Source organism: Colius striatus, chromosome Z, assembly GCF_028858725.1.
Source record: "Colius striatus isolate bColStr4 chromosome Z, bColStr4.1.hap1, whole genome shotgun sequence".
NCBI lineage: Eukaryota > Metazoa > Chordata > Aves > Coliiformes > Coliidae > Colius > Colius striatus.
In genome coordinates, this window is record NC_084790.1 from 45,150,708 (window position 1) to 45,173,413 (window position 22,706).

General features: G+C 42.2%; 1 long non-coding RNA gene across 1 annotated transcript; it reads left to right on the plus strand.

The window, feature by feature from the left end:
* The first annotated feature begins 7,174 nt into the window (after positions 1–7,174).
* Positions 7,175–16,022, plus strand: LOC133628838 (uncharacterized). The gene is made up of 4 exons (XR_009820882.1): positions 7,175–7,318; positions 12,997–13,144; positions 15,058–15,153; positions 15,467–16,022. It is a non-coding gene; the product is annotated as an uncharacterized LOC133628838 (long non-coding RNA).
* The last annotated feature ends 6,684 nt before the right edge of the window (positions 16,023–22,706 follow it).

A 22,706-nucleotide genomic window follows, 5' to 3' on the forward strand; every position in this document is an offset into this window, starting at 1 on the left:
AAAGTGCTCTTTTTTTAAAATGCCAAGATATTTTATGTTTCAACTCCATGTAACAATTACAACTTTGTTTATCTATGGTGTCCATGAAGTATTTTTATATGACTGTTTTTGGTTTTGTCCACACTTTCGTAGTGGAAGATGTCATGTTCTCTAAGTATAAGCCTATATAATGTGAGCTTCATCTTGTTCTAATAATTCTTCCTCTGTTTTTTTTTTTTTTTCAAAGAAAAAAACTCCAAATAGTCATCCTAAATATCAAAAATAAAGTCAGTATCTTTCTATTCCCTGAAATATCCCCAACCACTCCTTCAGGAAAGGGCAAATGGGTGACCACTAAAGCAAAGGACTCCCGTGCTCCTCATTGTACATCCCATTTTCTACTCATCTTCATCAAGAGCCCAGTGGCTGAAGTATATGGAGTAAGCAATTCTGCATCCTTCAGTAAGATGGGCAAGGAACCTGGCTTGCATTTGAAGAAGAACTTTGTAATAGTCTCAAAGCCCTTCTGAAATTTAAGAACTTAACATCTGTTTCCAACAGAGTTACTTTACATGCAGAAATTTTTTTAGTCAAATATTAAATCTGCACTCTTTCAAGACCTGATGCATATCATAGAATCATAGAATGGTCGAGGTTGAAAGGGACCTTTAGAGATCATCTAGTCCAACTCCCCTGCAGAAGCAGGATCACCTAGATCAGGTCGCATAGGAACATGCCCAGGCAGGTCTTGAAGACCTCCAAGGAAGGAGACTCCACCACCCCTCTGGGCAGCCTGTGCCAGGGCTCCCTCACCTGAACAGTGAAAGAGCTTTTTCTTATGCTTAAGTGGAACTTTTTGTGTTCCAGCTTCATCCCATTCCCCCTTGTCCTGTTGCTAGCTACTATGGAAAAAAGGGATGTCCCAACCTCCTGACACCCACCCTTCAGATATTTGTAAATGTTAATAAGATCTCCCCTCAATCTCCTCTTCTCCAGACTAAACAGCCCCAGTTCCCGCAGCCTTTCCTCCTATGAAAGATGTTCCAGTCCCCATCTTGGTGGCCCTGCACTGGACTCCCTCTGTCCCTCTTGAGCTGAGGAGCCCAGAACTGGACACAAGACTCCAGATGAGGCCTCACCAGGGCAGAGTAGAGAGTGAGAAGAACCTCCCTTGACCTGCTGGCCACACTCTTCTTGATGCATCCCAGGATGCCATTGGCCTTCTTGGCCACGAGGGCACATTGCTGGCCCGTGGTCAGTTTATTATCAATTAGGACTCCCAGGTCTCTGTCTGCAGGGCTGCTCTTCAGCAGTTCGACCCCCAGCCTGTCCTGGTGCATGGGGTTGTTCCTTCCCAGATACAGGACTCCGCACTTGTCCTTGTTGAACCTCATGAGGTTCCTCTCTGCCCAACTCTCAAGCCAGTCGAGATCCCGCTGAATGGCAGCACAGCCTTCTGGGGAATCAGCCAGTCCTCCCAGTTTGGTGTCATCAGGGAACTTGCTGAGGGTACACTCTGTCCCCTCATCCAGGTCGATGATGAAGATGTTGAACAAGACTGGCCCCGAAACCCATCCCTGTGGAACCCCACTGGCCACAGGCCTCCAACTCGATTCTGTGCCATTGATCACCACCCTCTGGGCTTTGTCATTCAGTTGGCTCTTGATCCACCTCACTGTCCACTCATCCAAGTCACACTGCCTGAGCTTTCTGATGAGGATGTTATGGGAGACGGTGTCAAAAGCCTTGCTGAAGTCAAGGTGGATGACATCCGCTGCTCTCCCCTCATCTAGCCAGCTGGTTATGCACTCATAGAAGGCTATCAGGTTGGTCAAACAGGATTTCCCCTTGGTGAAGCCATGTTGACTCACCCTGATAACCATCTTATCATAATGAATGAAGGTAAGTCTTGGAGCATTGCCTGTCATGTTCTGGCTTATATTCAATGTCTGAGATGGGTTTTTCTGCACTGATTACAGATATACAAGTCAACAGCAGATGTTGTGAGAACATCCATTTGCTTTCCTTTCTCTGCATATAACTTCTTTCCCCCATGCTCTTGCCACTCAACTGTCCTGGCCTTCACTGTGGGTTCCTGTGTGGTATTCAGCGAGGCCCCCCAGGTGTGAGCTGTGAGGAGTTAAGAACCCTGTGCAGCTTGCTGAGCATTTCTAGTAGCTACATCAGGTTACTGATCTTCCAACCCACTTTGTTGATAGCATAGTTCATCAGCAATGAAAAATATCATTTCAGTGAGATGAGGACAATACATCTGAATCACGATGATGCTACAGAACAAGACATTCTGCATTACTTCAAGTTTAAATGTGTGTGTACAATCTTCAGAAACCTCATATTTCCCTGAGTTCTTGACTCATTTTCTCCAAGTCTTAATATTTTAAGAATCTTGGCAGAGTGGAGCATATAAACATACCTCTTATTTTTTCCCCTGCATAATGAATTTTAAAATTTAAGTATTTAAATAAATCTTTATATGAAATAGAAATATGAAGGATGCGGTATCTGGAAAATTCTAATCCAAGACTTCATATATAGTTTGTCAATGACAAAAGAGCATGCAGTTAGTTATGAGGATTTATAGTGTGTTTGCTAATTTGTTTAGATTTCTTGTTAGCACTGTCCCGGCATGGTATTGAGTTTGGTACATGGCTACAGTTACAGAGGTACTGCTCCAATGAAGGGTTAAATGTCAGTATCTTCACTCTTCCCATATGGTACCTTATTCCACAGACAGTTTCACTGATTCAATAGGAAAATTTGCACAGAAAAAATGTTCTTCAGTACCAGAAAATAAATGAGAGCCTGGTCTTGTGCCATTTGGGACATAGTTTTGTCTGTTGGAAGTTGGAGAGTAGTTTTAAAAAAATATGTGTGTTATTTTCATCTCTGCAACAGGAAATGCAACTACCTAAATCAACACATGAAAAGGTAACCCATGGAGTTAAGCTTGATACCTAAAAGCAGTAATGCAGGAGAAAGGATACTTTAAATGCTGTACAGTGCTATTTTAAGCAGAGTTTTTTGGCAGATACTAATTTTTTGTAAAGACCACAAAAGTGTTGTTTTTGTTGGATAAAAATAACAGCTGCAAGGGAGGCTGAAATTCTTTCTGAGAACAAAGAAAGACTTTGCATCAGGATTTGTGTCAGCTTTAACAACTATATTGTGCTCTCAGTTCAGTGGGCAGGATTGCCACTGAAGGCATTGTGTGACTACATTAGGCCATGCCCAAGGGGAGAATTTGGCCAAAAGGGATGACCAAATCCAGGGCTGAGGGCCAACAGCCAGTGAATGAATTGTCCTTTCATTGAAGCCCTCCAGAAAGTGAAAAGGCTCATCTCTAAGTCTGTGGGCTCTGACAGAAAAGGGAGCAAGAGAGATTTCAGTCCTCTGCCTTGGCTGGTGGTGCAGTCCAGCACAGTGCAATGTTAGTACAAATAAAGAGAGACTACATCACAGCACTAGGCAGAGTACCTACACTTCTTTTGAAGAAGTGGAATACACCTGAATGCCATTTTGAGAGCGCAGGCTTTTTTCCCTACTGCTCAGAAAGTTAGTAATATCCCTAATTGCAGTCTTTTGTTTCCAGGTCTAGGACTAAACAAAACACAATACAGTCCCTAGTCCCCTAAGCCAGAAATGGGCCTTTGTGTATGATGTATATCAGTCTGGAATGTTTATTCTGTGCAAATCAAAGAGCAATAGGATAAAGCAGAGTTTACTTATTCCTGAATAGGTCAGTACATGTGCTCTGAAGAGGTTCTCATCTTGCAGACTGGTCTACTGCTTTTTTGGTGTTATGGCTTTGGAAAATTGCACGCTTTTCTAACTTTTTAACACCCCCTAACAGATATGTCTGGCTCTGCACATTTTGGCAGTGGCAGTGCAATGTGGAATGAAAAATGCAGATGTGAAAGCTCTAAAGGTCTATTTTTTTAATTACTGGAATATCTGTTTCGTTTCACTGCAAAGACAAAAGGCAGAAGGGACTAGCAATATGGAAGTCCTTCAGACACTGGGACTAAAATACATCATACTTTGCCCTTAAACAGTGTCCCTGGGTCATGCTGCCACAGAGGCAGTGGCTAATCAAGCACCACCTTTCTGGGGTGCTAGGCTGAAGCAGAAGGATGCAAGTTCCATCAGGCAGTCAGTACCAGCCGCCACTCACGGGTCACCAAAGGCTTCAAGATCAAACTTATTCAGGATCTAGACAAATGCATTGTCTTGTGCAATGTGATTCTCTTGAAAACGTTTTCTCATTATACGGAAAATGAAAATATAATTTGCTTCCAGATACTGTGAGTTTGATAAGAGGGGTTTGTCTGATTTAAAAGCTTTTCTTCATTTGGGAATGAAGGACAGAACAGAATAACTTTATGTCTGATCCTTTCCTACTCCATGGGTGACTTACAAGTTATAATTTAGGCATAACCTCCAGTTTTCCAGGCTTTTACCTTGAGGTGAGCAATACAGACCCCAATAAGATATAAATCCAAGCTCCTAAATCAATAAATAAATACATCACGGGTAGATGTTACTGTTGACCAATGTGCACCTAAAGACAAGGAAAGGGAAAGAGGACATGTACAAATGTTTGTTTGAACATGAGACAGATATTTTTGGCCTTTTTGTTCACTGCTCACAAATATTTCTGCACCTTCTGATTATTGCAAAGATTGAATATGAAGCTAAACCTGAAGCAAATAAACCCTTGACATCAAGTCTGTAAAAAACATATGAGCCACTAGCACCTCACTCCAACTACTCTAGTCTGAGCCATCAACACCACTAAGGGCACGGAGGACAGCAGGTGAGTAGATAGGGCTATAAAAAGGGAGGGTAACGAAGTACAGCTTCTCCTCACTGTGTCACAAGTATGGGGTAATGCAAGCCAGTCAGGCAAATCCTAAACACCTTTCCTCCTCAAACCTAAAATGCTCTGTTTAGTGATGATCTCCTGTAAGGGCATTCTCCAGGGTCCTCTGCACTCAGCAGTATGGCTTGTTTGAATTCTCTATACCTCTGCTCTTAAAGTAATACTTGCACTATGGATCTTGTTGTAAAGCTAGAGTGGTTTTTTCTTTAGAAAGGGGTAGACCAAGTATCCAATGTACTGCAGACTGGAAACTGGCAGGAAATGATCTGAGGCAGCCTAGGAAGAGATGAACTATTGCTAGCTAAAACATGTGAATAGCCTCTCTCTCTTCCTCTTTTTATGAGGCACTTCAGTGTCTTTGGTCTACAGCCAAAAAGAAGCTTGGGCATTATAATGCCGAAGGCCATAGTTCCAATGACATTTCTAACACCCAAATCTGATCCAAGAGTATGCTGGAAATTTGGCACCTTGGAGTAGGATTTGTGGAAGGCAGCTGAGTGGGGAGATGCCAAAGCTGGGCAACAGTGCTGCCAAGGACAGAAGGATATCTTTTAAACAGTATCCTTTGCTGAAAGTCAACAGTCTTACTCTGGGCAAGAAAAGGTGCTATTTTCTAATCACTGTGCTGAACCTTCTCCTTTCTCTGAAGGCGTACAGAACTTCACATTTGTCCTTGAGAAAGCCCACATTGCCCTGGTGTTCTGGAGCCTGCTGCAAGCCTCTGCAGAATGCCATGCTCTCTCGATCAAACTCTCTTCTTCCATGACGTTTGCAGAGACCTGAATAAGCCAGGCTGCAGATGTGCCGTGTGTGCTGTCTGACAAGCTGTCTGTTACTGCCATTTTTTTTCAACTCCCTTCTGTGCCTGCTTTTTGTCTCTTTTTTATATATTAAGACTGTAAGGCATTTAGGGAAGGACATGCCATTTTGCTTTTTGTTTTCCTTTTTGGTCTTTGCATGACATTAGTTTATTGTGGTCCTAGAAAAGGAAAGAAATGCAGATCTTACCTATTGTGAGTTTTTTGCATTTATTCAGGGAGTAGATGAGATGTTATCTGATGTATAACCAGGAGTACAGAAATTAGAGCTATTAGTTGTGAAGTTTTTCTACAAATAGTTTGTTGATAAAGAAATAGTTGCTGGCTACTGTCACAGATAAACAATTTGGAAATCTGGAGTGATGGGTAAGTTCAAAGAGTCTATATACTACGCACTGTATATTTATACATGGCCAGCCATCTTAATATCTGAGCAATTCTTTGTTGTCTTCTTAAACAGCACCATTTGAAAGAGATAAAGCTTGGACATTCTACCCCTGGGATGTCATGGGCTGTCTAATATCTGGGATACACCTCGATTAAAAGGCTACCATGGCACAGGATAGAAACGGTGCATTACTTCTCTTATGTGGTAACAAAACTGCTGCCAATCAACAAGCAGATCTATAATAGCTGGTTTGACCTGTTTTGCTACTAAACAAATATTTGGCTTCAGATAATAGTTACCATTAAAAAAGAAAAAATCAACAACATTAACTTTGTGGAAGAACAGCTGGGGGATGGTATCCAAAGGAAACTCTCATGCCCTTGTTTACTTCTGTCCATATTGCATTGAACTCATCTCACCTAAGTTTTGCCATCTGTAGATTAGACACCCAGTTGTCTAGTGCTGGATGGGATGAATGAACCTCCAGAGCTGCTATGTTTAGATATCTGTGTGATGCCATGAATGTATCTCTGCGAGTGCCTGCTTCTCTCCTTTGTCTGCAAGTGGAGATTTAGGACTACTATAGCTAAAAGCCTAGCTTTTAGATACACAGAACCGAGTAAGAACAACCCTACCTTTCCACGTGCATGCTTGTCAACTTTCCCTCTGCTCTCTTTCACTGGAAATGGAAAAGCTTTTTGAGTCAGGAATTGTCTTCCATGTAGGCAGCACTATATTACCTCTTACTGTATTCACTAAGTCTGGTCAGGGAAGGAAAGTCCTGGGCTGATAAGACACGTCATCTCCCATGGGAATCAGTGGGAAGTGTGAGGGCTCATAGCTGTGCAGGGTGGACCAGCACCTCCTGGCCACACAGGGCTTGGGCTGGAAGCCACAGGAGTTCTGTGGGTTACTCATGGCTGTTGTGCTAAGTAAACATGTACATGCCACAAGAGCTGAATGAACTAGAAGGACATTTGCCAAATTTGCCTTGAGAGTAGCAAACAGATTTCTACGTGTAACAGTGAGACAGACATGGAATAGACACTTTTTCTTCTTCTTTTTTTTTTTTTCCATAGGAAGAAGAAACTGTCAGAACTGCAGCTACATCCCCTCCTTTACCCTGAGTAATTCCATCTACAGCAGACTCCTAACTTACGTCCCTTGGAAGTGTGGAAAGAAATCGGACTTTGACTGCCTCTTGCATCGGCCAGTAATGCAAGAGTCATTCAGGTCACTCATTCTTGTACACCATGCAATAACAATTAGTTGTGGGCAAGCTGAGGTGACTGCCAAATTTAAATTTCCTTAGCACAAAAATTAATAAACAGCATTGTGAAGCTCATGCAGAGCTAGTCAGCTTAACCAGCTGCCAAACCCTGCTCAGGAAAGAAAGTAGATAAAAGTCAAATATGTTATCACTCCACGTTAGCTAGCCCATACCACAAACTTCCTTCTCTCCACTTGTCTGCCACTCAACATTTAGACAGGCTGTCATTATCAGCCACCCGCTGCCCCAGCTTTGCCCCAATTTTTTTAAGCCCTACAGCACTGTCATTTGATGTGTCTGGTGAGAGAATTAAAGTAGGTGAAGACTGAGGACATCACTCCCCTAGGTAATGATATATTCTGATTCCCTCCAGCTATCTTCCTGACAAGCCAGTCCTCCCAGTCCTGGCCCTATTCCCCTCTTCCACAGACTGAAGAATAATTAAAACTCTTCTACATAAGGCATGGCTTCATTCAACATTCAGCTTAGACTCTGTTAAAAAAATGCTTGTGACAGATGGAGTATATTCTGTGCCATAGCAATAAGTTAGTTGGCATGCGATAGCCAGCAGGAAAGCAGATAAAAATACCTGGCATGCAAAGGCCAGGAAGGAAAAGAGACAAAATCATTGAAGTTTTAGGTACTTTTGAAACATAACCTTAAATAAGGCCTCACCATTTAAACGACAAATGCTAGACCTTGAAATTGTTATGCAGGTATTATCCTGAATGTATTCAGCAGAGATAAAAGCACTGAAATTTATGTCTTGATCTATCAAATATGCAAAAGACCTGAGGATGATAAGGGACCTGCAGTTATTTTGGAAATTCATCAGTACTGCAAGTCAGGAGAGCTGCACCTTGGAAGTCAATATGAGTGGGTCATATTTCATTGCTGCAAACTGTATTGGAAGTCAAACAGGAGATCTTTAATTGAGTGAAACATACTCACTTCAAGTAGCCCAATAAGGAAACTTTGGGAAGAGAGTTTCTAGAATAAGCAGTTTAAGTATCATCAGGCTGTCAAAATGTGCATGCTGAGGTGATCCTGGAAATGTTCATTCTCAGAACTTGTTCTTTCCATCAGCAGTAGAACTGCTTGTCTCTGGTGTAATTAGTCACATGTTTAGATGCAGCTTTTGATACTAGGAAGCTTCCCTCCTGTCTTAAATATGCGGGCAAGGAAATAAAAAGCTGCATGCAAAAAAACCCTACAAAACTAATTTTTAACCCACACCCAGCTGTTCTGACAAAATGGTACTCTCTCAGAAAAGCAAAGCTCCCATGGCTTTTGATATTATCACATCTTTGGAATGTGTGCACAGCCTTACTTGCAGAGTTACTTTTTTTTTTAATTGCATTAAAATGTGGATGGATCACATGCTATCATAACAAGAAAAACAGGTTGGATAAAATAAACAAATATGCCAGTGAATAGAACGTGTAGTCATAATTACTTTTTAAAAGATAAAAAAGACAAACATGAGATGTAGGGCCAGAATAAGACTGAATGTCCCATGATTTCCTTAATTATGTCAACACAGTTTCATGTACCTCAAAGGTAGTACAAAGAATATGCACTGGCTGCCAGGTGACTGTTCTCTGAGCAGTTTTCCTTTGCTGTATATTTGGCATGGCAACACAGATAGCTGTTAAGTCAGGCTGCAAAAGGAGTCCTGGCTGTGGCAAACCAAGGAACAATGTAGTGTGCATTTATTCTATTGTACAAAATCCCTGGTACTTCCAGTGCAACCCAAATTGTTCATCTCATATCAAGAAAGGGAGACTGTCTGAGAAAGGGAGAGATTCCTCTAAGAGTAATAGCCAGGATAGGTGTCCTGCCCAGGCAATGAAGGGCACCAGCTGCAGACTGCTATTAGCTCTTGGTGAGCAAATTTAGAAGGTGAAGGAGAATGCCAGCACCCACTAACAGGGAAGAAGTTCTCATTATGACCAGACTGGAAGAGTGAGAACAAATACAGGGGAGCAGGAAGATTTTTACTGCCCATATATACTGAGGATTCAAAAAAAGACTTTTTAATTTTTTTTTATCCAACTCTCTGTTATATTTACCTAGCAGTGAACTGGTGACTGTGACAAAAAGTTTGTTTCTGAAAGCTGTAAATGTTCTACCTATCATGAAGTCCTCAGAGAGCTAAACTGAGAATTGGAACAACTGTGTCATTGGCTGCATAATCCCTAGAGAGGGCACTTACACTTGGGGAAGGTCCGTGAAGGCTTAGGCACTCTGTTGGTGCAACTCCAGCTGAGCCAGCCTGAGAGCAAGTAAGATCTAAAAAGTGGATCCAATAAATCAGTACTGTGACTACCCACAGAGGGGAACTCAACGAGGGTTGTAACAGGAGTTTCTGTGGTTAAGGGTCTGCGGTTGAAGGTGTCAGAGAGTCCCAAAGGTAATCCAGTACAAGATGTATGGGTTTTCTTTTGGTTTGCCTGATCTTCTTACATTAAGTTTTCAAGAGGTATAGTTTAGATATCAGAAGTCATACATCAGTAGTTATACACTTGATTAAAGCTGCATGTGAAATCCTGCTGCTGTTTTACTACATAATTCAATGGTCAGATGCTGGGCTTTTTTTTCCCGTTTGGTTGGTGCTGGTAGCCATAACTTTGGGCTTACACAGTGAAGGTACTAGAAGGATCCAGCAGGATTATTTTGTAAGTATTGTCTTCACCATCTGTGAGGTATCCACCCTAAAAAGAGTTTTATCTGTAACTAGTCAGTTACAGAAGATGGGAGAATGGACTGTTCCTGGTCAAGAGGTCTTGTTTGGTGGCTAACCAGTGTCCTTCTGCCAAACTCATGAAGAGAAAAATGTATTTACCCTCTTACCTGGGGAGATGGAGTGGCTTCCAAGAATGGGACCTGCTCAGAATTGAGTCAGAAAGAAGGTTGTGCTGAGATTGCTGGACCAGGAAACTGAATTTCTCTCACGTGTGGGGTTTTCTTTGATATTTCCTGTTCAATAGTTGACCTTCTTGCCTGACTCAGAAGAGGTTTTATGGTAACAGCTCTGCTGAAGGTATAGGCTTTAATACAGAAGACTCTTGGGTTTCCTTGCTTGCATATGTAACTAATAAAGGAAGAGAAGTCATTTTGCAACCTATACACTTTACACTCTGTTGCCTATTATTCATGGAGAGACATGGGATAACAAATGATACACTGGTGAGAGCCACTCTGTTTGGAAGAATATTCACAGCAGGAAAAAACAGGAGGAGTGTGGCAGAGCATTGGATGACAGAGCAGCTTTGCTCCTCAAAACTGCTTTTGTAAAAAACCATTTAGACATGGGTGATTCTTTTTATTTTTTTCTGAAGAGAAATAAGAACAGCAGAGCATACAGCCTACCAGAAATTGCTAACTGTGCCAAGTGATGGGATAAAAGGAACACATTGGATAGGATATTTTTAAAAAAAGAAAAAATTAAAAAGCTATCACGTTCACTATTTTCATGTGAGCACATCGATCTGTGGTTTGTCCTTTATAACAGGAATACCACATCTAATTAAGTCTGAATGCATCTTTAGCACTTTTCTAGTTTTCAAAGCAAGTTGAAGATTAAACGTGGCACTTCAATGACAACCTGAGAATATGACTTTTCAGTAAGTCGTAGTAGTTCTGCTGAACTTCACTTAGATGTGTTTGAATGTATAGTGCATGAAGGGAAACTAGTGTTGGGAATTGAGAGACCAAATACTGAAATCAGAAAATTCTCCAACTTCAGAGTGCAATATTAATTTGTCAGTGTGCATCTTTTAGGTTTTGCGGGAGCTAGCTAATAAGGAACTGCCCTAGGCTTTCATCAGGACTGCATGTACCATATGGTAAGAACACCTTGGGCAGTCCTAGGCACACAGTCAGCCCTCTGAGCCATTCTGCTTATCTTAGCAAAGGTGTTAAGAGCACATTTTGAAACCAAATGTTTTCTAGATCTGCCTGTTTGATGTTACCTCTGCCTCTTTCTCCCCTCCCTTGCTCCCCACCCGCCTCCCTGGCTATGATTCCTTGATGGAGTTTTTCTCATTGCTCTTTCTTCAGCCCCTTTGCCAGCTCCCACAGCTCTTCAGCCTTCCTCTCCTGGCCACATACCTGCTCTAGTCACTTTACCAGCTTCTGTGACAACCTTACAACTGCTGCAGGCTCCTTCATTGCCACTTTTAAGTTTCATTGCCTAATCCAACAAAAATTTAAAGGTGAGAACTGAGAAACAAAATAAATACAAAACTCAGGGCAGAGTTGTGAACGCTTTGAAGTTGATCACGCAAAGGATCTCAGGGTAAGTCCAACTGCCTTCTGCAGTCTGACTGGCAGTGTGCGCTGATCCTGACTCTGCCTTCATCCAAGGCCATGTTTACTTTCACTACAGAGCTAAAATTCCTCCTCTATGTCTCTTTTTTTGTCTATCCCTACACAGTGAAGTAGCAGTCATACAAGCCTCATAACAAAACAATGTTGAGAGAGTAACAGATTAATGTCAGTTGGAGTGAATCAGTGACAAGAGAGAACAGTCAAAGTTCACTATTTGTGACATATATTGTGGTTTTTTTCAGTATTCGAGAGGCATTTGGAGAGGTAGAACATTAAATGCAGCTCAATTCGTCTAATTCATTCACAGAATTAGATTCATTGATGCAGCTCTAGAGAGATGTAAAATGCTGCTGAAAATAATTTTGAAAATACTGCAAGGGAAATCATCATTCAAGACCTCTTTTCTGTGATATGAACACTGCTGCCATTATTGGTGATAACTAGTTAGTATTGGCCAACGTGACTTATGGTGGTATTGGGCTGAAAGTTAGCTGGAAGTCTTTTTAGAGATGCTGCACCAAATACAAGTTAATTCTGGGAGCATTACCCACCTGCAGTTGTAGGCTAAAACCTGTTGTTATTGCAACACAACTCAGCAATGACCAAGTGGCAGCGGAAGAGCTGAAGCAGTCTGTGTAGCTCCAACCTCTCTTCCCCAAACCTCTGTTCCCAACTGTTCTGCTCTTTGCCCAGTTATAGAGGTCAATTGAAGACCATCTTACTTTTAGGTAGGACACCTTCCCATTTCATAGAATCATGGAATGGTAGGGGTTGGAAGGGACCTTTAGAGATCATCTGGTCCAACCCCCCTGTAGAAGCAGGTCCATGTAGATCAGATCACATAGGAACATGTACAAGTAGGTCTCGAAGACCTCCAAGGAAGGAAACTTCACACCCTCCCCAGGCAGCATGTGCCACTGCTCCCTCATCTGAACAGTGAAACAGTTTTATGTTTAAATGGAACTTTTTATGTTCCAGCTTCATCTTTTTACCCCTTGTCCTGTTGCTAGATACCATTGAAAAAAGTGATGCCCCAACCTCCTGACACCCACTATTTAGATATTTGTAAGTATTAATAAGATATTTGTAAGTATTAATAAGATCCCCCATCAGTCTCCTCTTCTCTAGACTAACTTCTGCCTGTGAAATCAGTAATCCTAGTGGTTTCTTTAACTCTCTTCTCACAATTACAAGTGCTGGGAGGTGAAAGCTGCGAATTCAGCTTGTGCAGACTGAAATGAATGTACAGGGTGGAAACAGAGCTGGTGCTTTCAGTCACAGATCTAGTCAACCACTTTTTGACTTCCAGTGCTCCCACATAGCTGGTGACATGGGGAACTCAGCAAACTGATAGCACCAAATAATTCAGCACCGTGCTCTTACGTCAGCAAGATCTACTCTAAGGCAAGCACAGGGATAAATGCACGACATGCACGGAATGGAAAACTTTAATCCAGGTGAGGAGTCCTTTCTCCGTTCCCCTTCTGCTTACGCATGCACTGTACTTTGCTTAGGCAATTAGTATGCAAATATAAACCAGTGCTGCAATGGGCATGGCACCTGATATTTGTATTTATGCAAAGAAACATGCCACTAAGAAAAAAACCCTGAATTGCTTATTCAGACTAGCACATTGCAGCTTGCAAAAACCTATAAAAAGTGCAACAATAGGGTCTTAATTCCCTGTGAGAGACAGGAAAAGCATTCTTGTTCTTCCCTGACTGATCACAGTGTGTGCTGGGCGGCACCATGCACCCTGCCAGCCCTGGCAGACTAGCAGAGTAGTTGATACTTGGTTTGCCACTTGCAGATAGGGGCTTTCTGTTTCTCCAGAATGAACCCTCTGTGTACTTGTTGTTTAGGAAAGGCATACGGACATCCCACCATGTTTCTGGCAAAGCGGGAGTCCAGAAGGGCAAGATGGAGTGAGAAATGTAGTGTAAAAATATTCCCGTTTGAGACAATAGAGTATGTACTTGTTTCTCACGTACACCAAACAGATCCAACTCACTTGTTAATTTGCTGCTGTAGTTTTAAGCTAGGCAGATGTTGGCGATCTTCAACCTTGAAAGAAGGAGCATATACATAGGCAAGAAAGACAAAAGACACTGAGACTCTCTAGCACCGTAAGGAATGGAGCAACCTGTGGCTTGATGTCACATTGTTTCAACCTTCAAAGGCGAAGTGAACCTGGACTCTAGCACAAACCAGCCACCACCTGATTATTAAATAGGAAGACTTTTTAATGGCAATGTACTGTACTGGTGCATGGGGTTGTTCCTTCCCAGATGCAGGACTCTGCACTTGTCCTTGTTGAACCTCATGAGGTTCCTCTCTGCCCAACTCTCAAGCCGGTCGAGATCCCGCTGAATGGCAGCACAGCCTTCTGGGGAATCAGCCAGTCATCCCAGTTTAGTGTCATCAGGGAACTTGCTGAGGATACACTCTGTCCCCTCATCCAGGTTGATGATGAAGATGTTGAACAAGACTGGCCCCGGAACCCATCCCTGTGGAACCCCACTGGCCACAGGCCTCCAACTCGATTCTGTGCCATTGATCACCACCCTCTGGGCTCTGTCATTCAGTTGGCTCTTGATCCACCTCACTGTCCACTCATCCAAGCCACACTGCCTGAGCTTTCTGATGAGGATGTTACGGGACACAGTGTCAAAAGCCTTGCTGAAGTCAAGGTAGATGACATCTGCTGCTCTCCCCTCATCTAGCCAGCTGGTTATGCACTCATAGAAGGCTATCAGGTTGGTCAAATAGGATTTCCCCTTGGTGAAGCCATGTTGACTCACCCTGAGAACCATCTTGTCCTTCATATGTTCAGTGATAACATTCAGGATGAGACTGAACTTTTCTCTCCCTCTCTTAAAAAAAAATAAGCTCTGTGAAGCTTTTTTTATGCATTAGCTATAACGAAACTGATTGATGGTTCACAAATAGAAATTATTTGGTGATTTAGACCAGGTCTTGCCACTGAAATGTTGGTAAGATGATACACAAGAATGTAAGCTCTATATGTTAATATGATTTCGACTAGAACATCTATATTTAAACAATGTGTTTGTTAATTGAGTATTTAGTCTGAGTCTCATATATCAACAATGCAGAGATAAGCAAACAATTTTATTTTCCCCCTTAAAATGGAGTGTGTTAGTTTTTCTAATTAATTTGCAACGTTTTTAGAAGACGGCACACACATAAGACAAGCATACCTGATACTAAATGGGTTCTACTGCTTGGCAGCACCAGTGCCTCCAGTGTAGGCAAAGCAGAGAATACTGAAATTGTGAAGAATGTAAATTTTTAACTACTAAACTTCCTTAGAACACTAGCTTTAAACTTTTTTTTTTTTCTCCCAAAGATTACTGTAAAGAAGAAGGAAGATACTTTTCTTGCATAAGGATTATTATCTTGCACCAGTTTGCAGATCTTTTAATATCTAGAGACCAAAGCAAAGGTGAGAAGGCCAGGCTGGAGAACTGGCTACATCCTGCAGCCCTTACTCAAGCTGAACTCCATCTACCTTGTCATTTTGTCATTACTGTGTTTTGTAGTTGTCATGGGTTTGTGTGGAGCTGTTTCTGGTAAGGGGGAAGGGGCTGTAAAGATGGGTCCTGTAAGAAGTTGCTCGCAACTCTCCCCAGCTCTGAGCCAGACCCATTTCGGTGGCTGAGCCAATTAGACACCTCCATGATCAGTTTCTAAGAAGAAGCAGCTGGAAGAGGAGGTTTCTTCCTGTTTCATCTTTCTATTCTTCCTTCTTTTTCCAGCCAGTGGTGGTGGAAGGAGTTGGAGGAGAGAGAAGTGACTATGAAGACCCCAAGGCTGGCAAGGAAAGAAAGGAGGAGGTGTGCTGGAGCAGATTCCCCTGCATCAGCAGCTGTCCCCATGCACCCTGTGGAGAGTAGTGGTGGAGCTGAGAACTGTTGGCAGTTCATAGAGGACCCCACACCAGGGGCAGTGACAGTGCCTGGAGGGACTGTGAATTTGTGTGAGGGTTGCGTTGCAGCAGAAGGTGCCTGGATGCTGCTGCCACAGAGAAGTCCCATGCTGGAGGAGTTTGTGAGAAGCAGTCGTAGTTGTTGGGATGAACTCATGCTGGAGAGGTTCATTAAAGACTGTATCCTGTGGGAGGGCTCCATATTGGAGCAGGGGAAGAATGCGAGGAACCGTCCTCCTCTGAGAAGAAAGAAGTGGCAGAGACCATCTGTGAGGGACTGACACTGCTGAGGATGGAGGAGGCAGAGATATCAGGAGCAGGGAGCTGAGCCCAGGAAGAAGAGATGGGAGAGGGGAAGGAAATCTTAAAGTGCTGGTTGTATTTTTTTTTATCATCCTGCTCTGTTTTGCTTTCTGTTCTGTTTCTTGTAAGTAGCAGAATAAACTTTCCTAAGTCAGTTACTGGAGTCTGTTTTGCCCAGAACCATAATTGGCCATGAGCCCTCCCTGCCCTTGTCTCAATCCACAACATCCCTGGTTATCTTTTTTCTTCCCGTCTTGCTGCAGCCTTCACAATCTTAATGAGGGTGGGGGTGGATAGATGGTCATAGAGCAAGAGACTGTTGTGGTGCTTCATTGCCAGCTAGGTCAAAACCACAACAGTAGTATAACAGAACCTGTGGGTCAAAATCAAATTTGAATGTCACCCATTGCACAAATGGAAAACCATACAGGCACGATTGGTACAGCAGCCAGGATCTTAGTTGCCATCAGCTGGCACAGTAATGTAGTATCTGTTACAACATCAGTCCCTGTAGTTACAGGTTCAGTTATGATTTGTTTGCATTACCTACAATGTTCCAGACTAACACCTGGCCTTGTCAGAAGGGAAATATTTTTGTTGAAATTTTTAGTATATATGTGCAACTTGGGCTCTTAACAAAGTTTGAATGAAGAAAGGCTGCAATTAAACTGTTGTGCATGCTCCTTAAAAAAAAAATGCTTAGGATGGCTCTGCTGCACATTAGACATGCTTGTTCATTTCATTAATGCCTTGACACCAGTGTCACTCCAGGACTCCCACTGTAAGGGCTTCAAGTGTATGGACAGTTGCTGGGCTTGTTGCACAGCACTTGGCATGCCGGACAAGCACCAGTGTAGAGGGATGTCTATAATGGGCAACTGGAAAGGGACAATGTTTGTTCCATACCAATCAGCTAGGGTGGGAGATCCAGACCGTCTTTGCCTTCACTGGGTGTGGCTTGTGCAAAGCTAGGATACCCTGAGTATTTCTGCTTGTGCTTTTCTCCCCTGGCATGCTTGTTTCTCATCAGTGCCTATTCTACTGCAGGACCAGAGGTTGGTTACATTGCAGTTGTCACTTTTCCCTCTCAACTCTGCTTAGCCTTTTTATACTTGTTGGGCAAAGTCCCTTGATTAGTGTTTGGGGTCACCCCCCTGCTTTCAGCTAAAACTGAATGGACATTTTAAATACTAATTCTCTGCTGTGCTTTGCTTTTCCCAAGTTCTAAAAATGATACTAAAATGATATCAAACTTGCCCTGATGCTGTTAACAAATGTACTGCTCTGTTCCCTTGTCTGTTTTTCTGGCTTGAAGGGAGAGCACATTGGCTTCATCTGCAAGTTCTCACTGATGAGATCATCATTATTCTTTTCAGAACATTAGTGGTTTTTTTCATCATTACAATTGTTAGAGTCACCTCATTGTCCTTCTTGCACCCTTTCTACCACTAAAAAAGAAAAAAAGACTGAAATGTGTCAATGAAGCATAGTCTGTTCCTTCATTGTCTCATCCAGAGAACTGGAACACTGTTCAGTCCATGATACCAAAAGTAAGGCAGTACAGTATTTGATGCTTTTAATAATATCTTGATTTTGAGTTTTTTTCTTTTTCCATTTTTCGTGTCTAAGCCATAGGTATTTCAGCATTGTTTTCCAAACTTTTACATATTTACTGGGCCTTAAACCTATTATTTTATCAATACGACAGATGCTGATGGAACAGAACTGTGGGACTTGTGCATGGTGTAGAACCAGAAGCAGCACACAAACCTCGCACAGAGATACTGTTTATTTACCTGACAAATTTTTGTTTTGATTCTCATAATGTCCTGTAAAAATCAGGGCTAATGCAGCTCCTATGAAACTTTCCACAAATTATCTTGAGGCAAGCATGGAGTAGCTGAGTGTTGAAAAAATGTTCTGTAGAAACAGCTCTAGACAAGTACCATTGGTATTAGGAAGCTTTAACATGTAAATACTTCAAGTCCATCTTTGAAATATAGGACCATAGAGTCATGGAATCGCTTCAGCTGGAAGAGACCTTTAAGATCATCAAGTCCAGCCTTTGTCTGAGCCCTATCAACTGCTAGACCATTTCCCTAAGTGCACCATCCACTCATCTCTTAAACACCTCCAAGGATGGTGACTTCACCACCTCCCTGGGCAGCCTGTTCCAATGCCTGACAGCCCTTTCAGTAAAGAAATTACTTCTCATATCCGGCCTGAACCTCCCCTGGTGCAACTTGAGGCCATTTCCTCTTGTTCTATTACTGGGAGAACAGATTGACCCCCACCTAGCTACAATTTCCTTTCAGGTAGTTGTAGAGAGTGATAAGGTCTCCCCTGAGCCTTCTTTTCTCCAGGCTGAACAGAGCCAGAACTTGCATACATTCCTCACATGAGACATGCTCCAAATCCCTTACTAGCTTGGTAGATATATAATGATACATAAATTCCTAGTCTAAGCATAATCAGAACAAGGATGTTTACTGGTGTGGGTGGTAACGCTTTGGAGATAGGGAGCTTGTTTCGTCTCCTCTTTACTTTCCGACAGTGAAATATAGCACTCAAAATGTGATGCACAATCCAGTCTTGGCTTGGAGAATTCCAAAAAGTCCTCAGCCTTGTCAGTGCTTTGTCAATGTTTTTGTCCTGTTGAGTTTGGCTGGAGAATAAAAACTTTGTCTACAAAAAAATTCATGATGTCTTTTATTTCTATATTGGCAACAGATAATTCCTTCCACATTTTAAAGAGAAAGTGCAGTTTCCAATAGAAGGAGAAAAGATAAGTGAGATGATGCTGCAATGATCAGCTCTGCAGAAGCGCTGGTACTTTCAGGTGTGGGGCAGAAGCAGATCAGGCTCAGCATGGAGGCTTCAGCTTCAGCCACAGCACTCACCTGCCAGGCCAGCATGGCCAGACAGAGCACAGACAGCTCTCGAGTGTTTCTCTAAAGTGAAATGTCTCTTGCAGGAAGGCAAGAAGGATAGAATGTGGCTCCACAGTTGGGATGCTGGATGAGAAGGTGGGAAAACAATTTTGTTCCAAACACATCCAACCAGTGTGGAGGCATAGCCTTCCTTCTCATCTCACAAAATCACTCCTGGCCCAGGGACACTGTTTCTGTATTGTTGCTCTTGCCAAAACTGTGACATTCCTGGGAAACATTTGGTTTAAGCAACTTTTTAGACGGTAAAGAGCTTTCCTCAAAATATTTCACCTGCTGTACTGAACACATACTCACTCCTGTGCATGATCCAGTTGTTTCGGAAGGACTGCCTGTTTCAGTCGTTATTTTTGAGACCCTTGCCCTGGCCTGGAACCCTGTTATTTTAATTGGGGAAAACAGCAACACAAAACTGAGGAGGTTGTTATGAATTATTTGATCCCTTCAAGCTGCCAGTCACTTAAAAATCAGAACCTACAAACCCAAAGCTACTAGAGACATCAAGGTGGCCAGCTAATCAAAAAAGCACGTTAAAAACATTTGACATTTTGTCTTCAAACTTCTCAGAATTAGTAATGCTGGCAACAAGTCTGACAGCTTGACAGAAAGAGGAAACTTCCAACACTCACCTATGGACATTTTTATAGGGAGTGAAAAATGTTTATTTGCTTTCTTTTAAAAAAAAAAAAAAAAAAAGAAATAGAAGCACACAACAAATTACTGCCATAATTTTAAATACTGCTGTTTTTGTAACAGCATGGCACAAAGCCTGCTGATGCATTCACTGATCTGATAGAAACATATCCAGCTAGGACAGGACTTCACATGAAGAAAAGAGAGGTGTTCATTTCCATTAGGCACCAACTTGTCAGGAATCCTTTCTGCCACTGCAGCAGCAGCAGGGCTGAGTGGAGCACTGCCACTTCTGGGCCAGCCTGGCACTAGGGGCTTGGCACAGGCAGGCTGACCTCTCGCCCCCTCTGCCAAGCACACCACTGCTTCAGAAAGCTGTCCTTGCAGGGATAAGGAGGGCAAGAGAGGCAATTCAGCCTACTTTAAGAGCCTTTTTACAGAATTGCTTGGTAATTACAGAAACAGTGTTCTGATTCAGTATTTACATTGTAATTGGATTTATCCAGGAAAATAATTTTGGATTTGGTTTGACAAGGTTTGAATTGCAAAACAAGCTTTGCAGCTATATTAATCAAGTCAGCCTGTTACGAGAATGACAGCCTATTTTGCCACAGTGGGACTTTTTTGTTGGTAGACTCAAGTGCCAAAATAAACAGAAATTATGCACTTATTCTTTAGGGGCAAGTATAGGCCAGTGTGTTTTCACTTCACCCTTTGAAGGCCTACCCACAAAATGATAAAGGTGCAAAGAAGCTCCTTGCAGCTGAGAGGACAGCATGGGAACTCTCCAGGTGTGGGTTTGTGGAGAAGATAGCCATTCTCTCCCACTAAAGCTCACCTGTACGGGAAAGCCCAGTTTAGACATAGCATATGTAGGCTGACAATGTGCCTCTCTCATTCACATTCAGCCTTTTCAGAGGCTGACCAACAAGCCTGAACTCCCACAAATCCACCGCTTGTGATCCACAGCCAAAACTGAAACATATTTGCTTGCCTAGGGCTGACTGGTGCTGGCCAGCCTTGCAGAAGACTCCCAACTGCCACATGCTCTTCCCCCCGCAACAACATGGCCAGAGAATCACTCCGGCAGCCACCTTACCTCTGTCTCAAAGGCTCTCTGCATCTTTCTCTGCTACATGCTTGGAAATGCACCCATTTGTGCCTATGATCTGACAGGTCTGTTCCCGTGGTAGGGGAGTATGTAGTACTCTCTTCTCTGACTGCATTGTAATGGAAGATTGTGGAGCCAGGGCCTCTAAGTACCCCAATAGGAGGTAATGGGGGCCTACCACCACTAAAAAACATCAGATACTCTAACATAAGCCCTTAAGTAAGCACTTCTGATGTGAGAGCTCACAGGCAAGAAAAGGTATTTGCCATAGTCCTGTCTTGAACCTCTTAATTAAAGTAGTAGTCTCATTAATTTCATAAGATTGCTTGCCTAAATATGCACCACTGTTGTGAAGAAAGTGGTGTATTATTTAGCCCTAAACAAAGTAGGCTATGCTAAGCAGATCGACAGGTGAGGAGACCATTACAAGATAAAAAGAAATTGCAAGGTCTGTTGGTTTTGTTTCGAAAGTTTGTTTACGAGGGCACAGAATTTTGTTTTTACCAAAAGTAATCCAGCCTTCTCCTAACCATTTTAGGAGGCTAAATAAACCAACTTCTGGAAATGTCTTTGATTTGCCACTTCCTCTCAGAGTGGTTGCTGTATGTCCCTGGGACACTCTGTCTCAGGAAGGTTTGTGTCCCCATAGCACTCCAGCCTGCTTGTCTTTCCGAGTTCCTCCAGTGGCACAGTTACACTTGAGATCATCTGGAAAGCTTCACCTGCTGAATCCGGTAGCCTTGTGGGAGACACCTGTGCTGCTTCAGGCTGAGCTGGATCAGCACCAGATAGAAAACAAAACCTCCTTCATAAGTGTACGGTGCACTGGTGGCAATGTAAAATAAAAATCGGAGAGGGAGCATGATGATTTCTATTTAAACCATGTTTGCAGTTACTCATAACTTTCTGCCTAAAGGCAAATTTAAAAAAAGTCCAGGCAGTGTTTTTTGTTTTTTTGAATCAGTTATAGGGCCCCAACACAGAGGTAGGAAAACAGAGAAGTCAGCACTCAGTCTGATAGCAGAGTGCCTTTACATGCCCCTGTGAATTTTACATTTGCTTCACCTGAACGCTAAGCCTTTGAACATTGGATTTACGGGTGGTCATTGATGATTGTTCATATAAGCATTTGCCAACAGCTGTTACAAGACAGGTACTCAGCTTTTTGTCTTGTTTAACTGCACTCAGGCACTTGGAGCTCTCAAGCTCTCAGGTCCTACATTCATATATTCATCCAGTGATGTTACTAGCTGGTGATAGTACATTTGCTATCAGTGACTGCTGACAGGTGTGTCACCTTCTACTAGAGTCTCCCAGGGTATCATATTTTGAAAGCTGAAGGTTTTTTTGATGAAAGGGGCTTTATAAACATATTTAATAGTTAATTGTAATTCAGTAAGAAACAATGTATTGGATCACTTGTTTCACTAAGGTATAAGTCTCTGAATTAACTTAATGATATCACCTAAGAATACAAGCTTTGGTTTCTAAAGAAGCTGACAAATCAAGTTTAGATTAATGGAAATAAAAGAGATATTTTTCTAACGTTATTTCGGCACAATTACTTTCCGTAATTGCTGGGGCTTTGTTTCACACACTTTGATAGCAAACAGATGTGATGATAGAGTGAGGAACTTTTCCACAGTGTACACTAGCGAAGCTTTCTCACATATACCACAATGATCATTTACTGAAGGTAGGTTTTTAGATTAAAATATGGGTATTTAAGGCGCTATAAGAAAAAGCTCTTCAAGACAATGAAAAGACTTCTTTTGAATTATAGCTTTATTATCACAGGTTTATTAAAATAGTTCTCAGAAAATTAATATCCTTCTGAGGAAGAGAACACTGAATTAAAAGAAAAATAATTCCTAATCGTGTGCTAAGATATCCAGTAGTGGTTAAATTTAATCAGTAAGCATTGTATCTAATGAGTCCAGTTGCAGAGCTATCCCTTTAATGTATCCTTCTTACAGTGCAATTAGTCTGAATTAAATGCATACTACCAAGAAGGAACTAGCTATTTCATCATCCCTGTTAAGACACCAGCTTTTTTAACCTATTACTACCTGAAG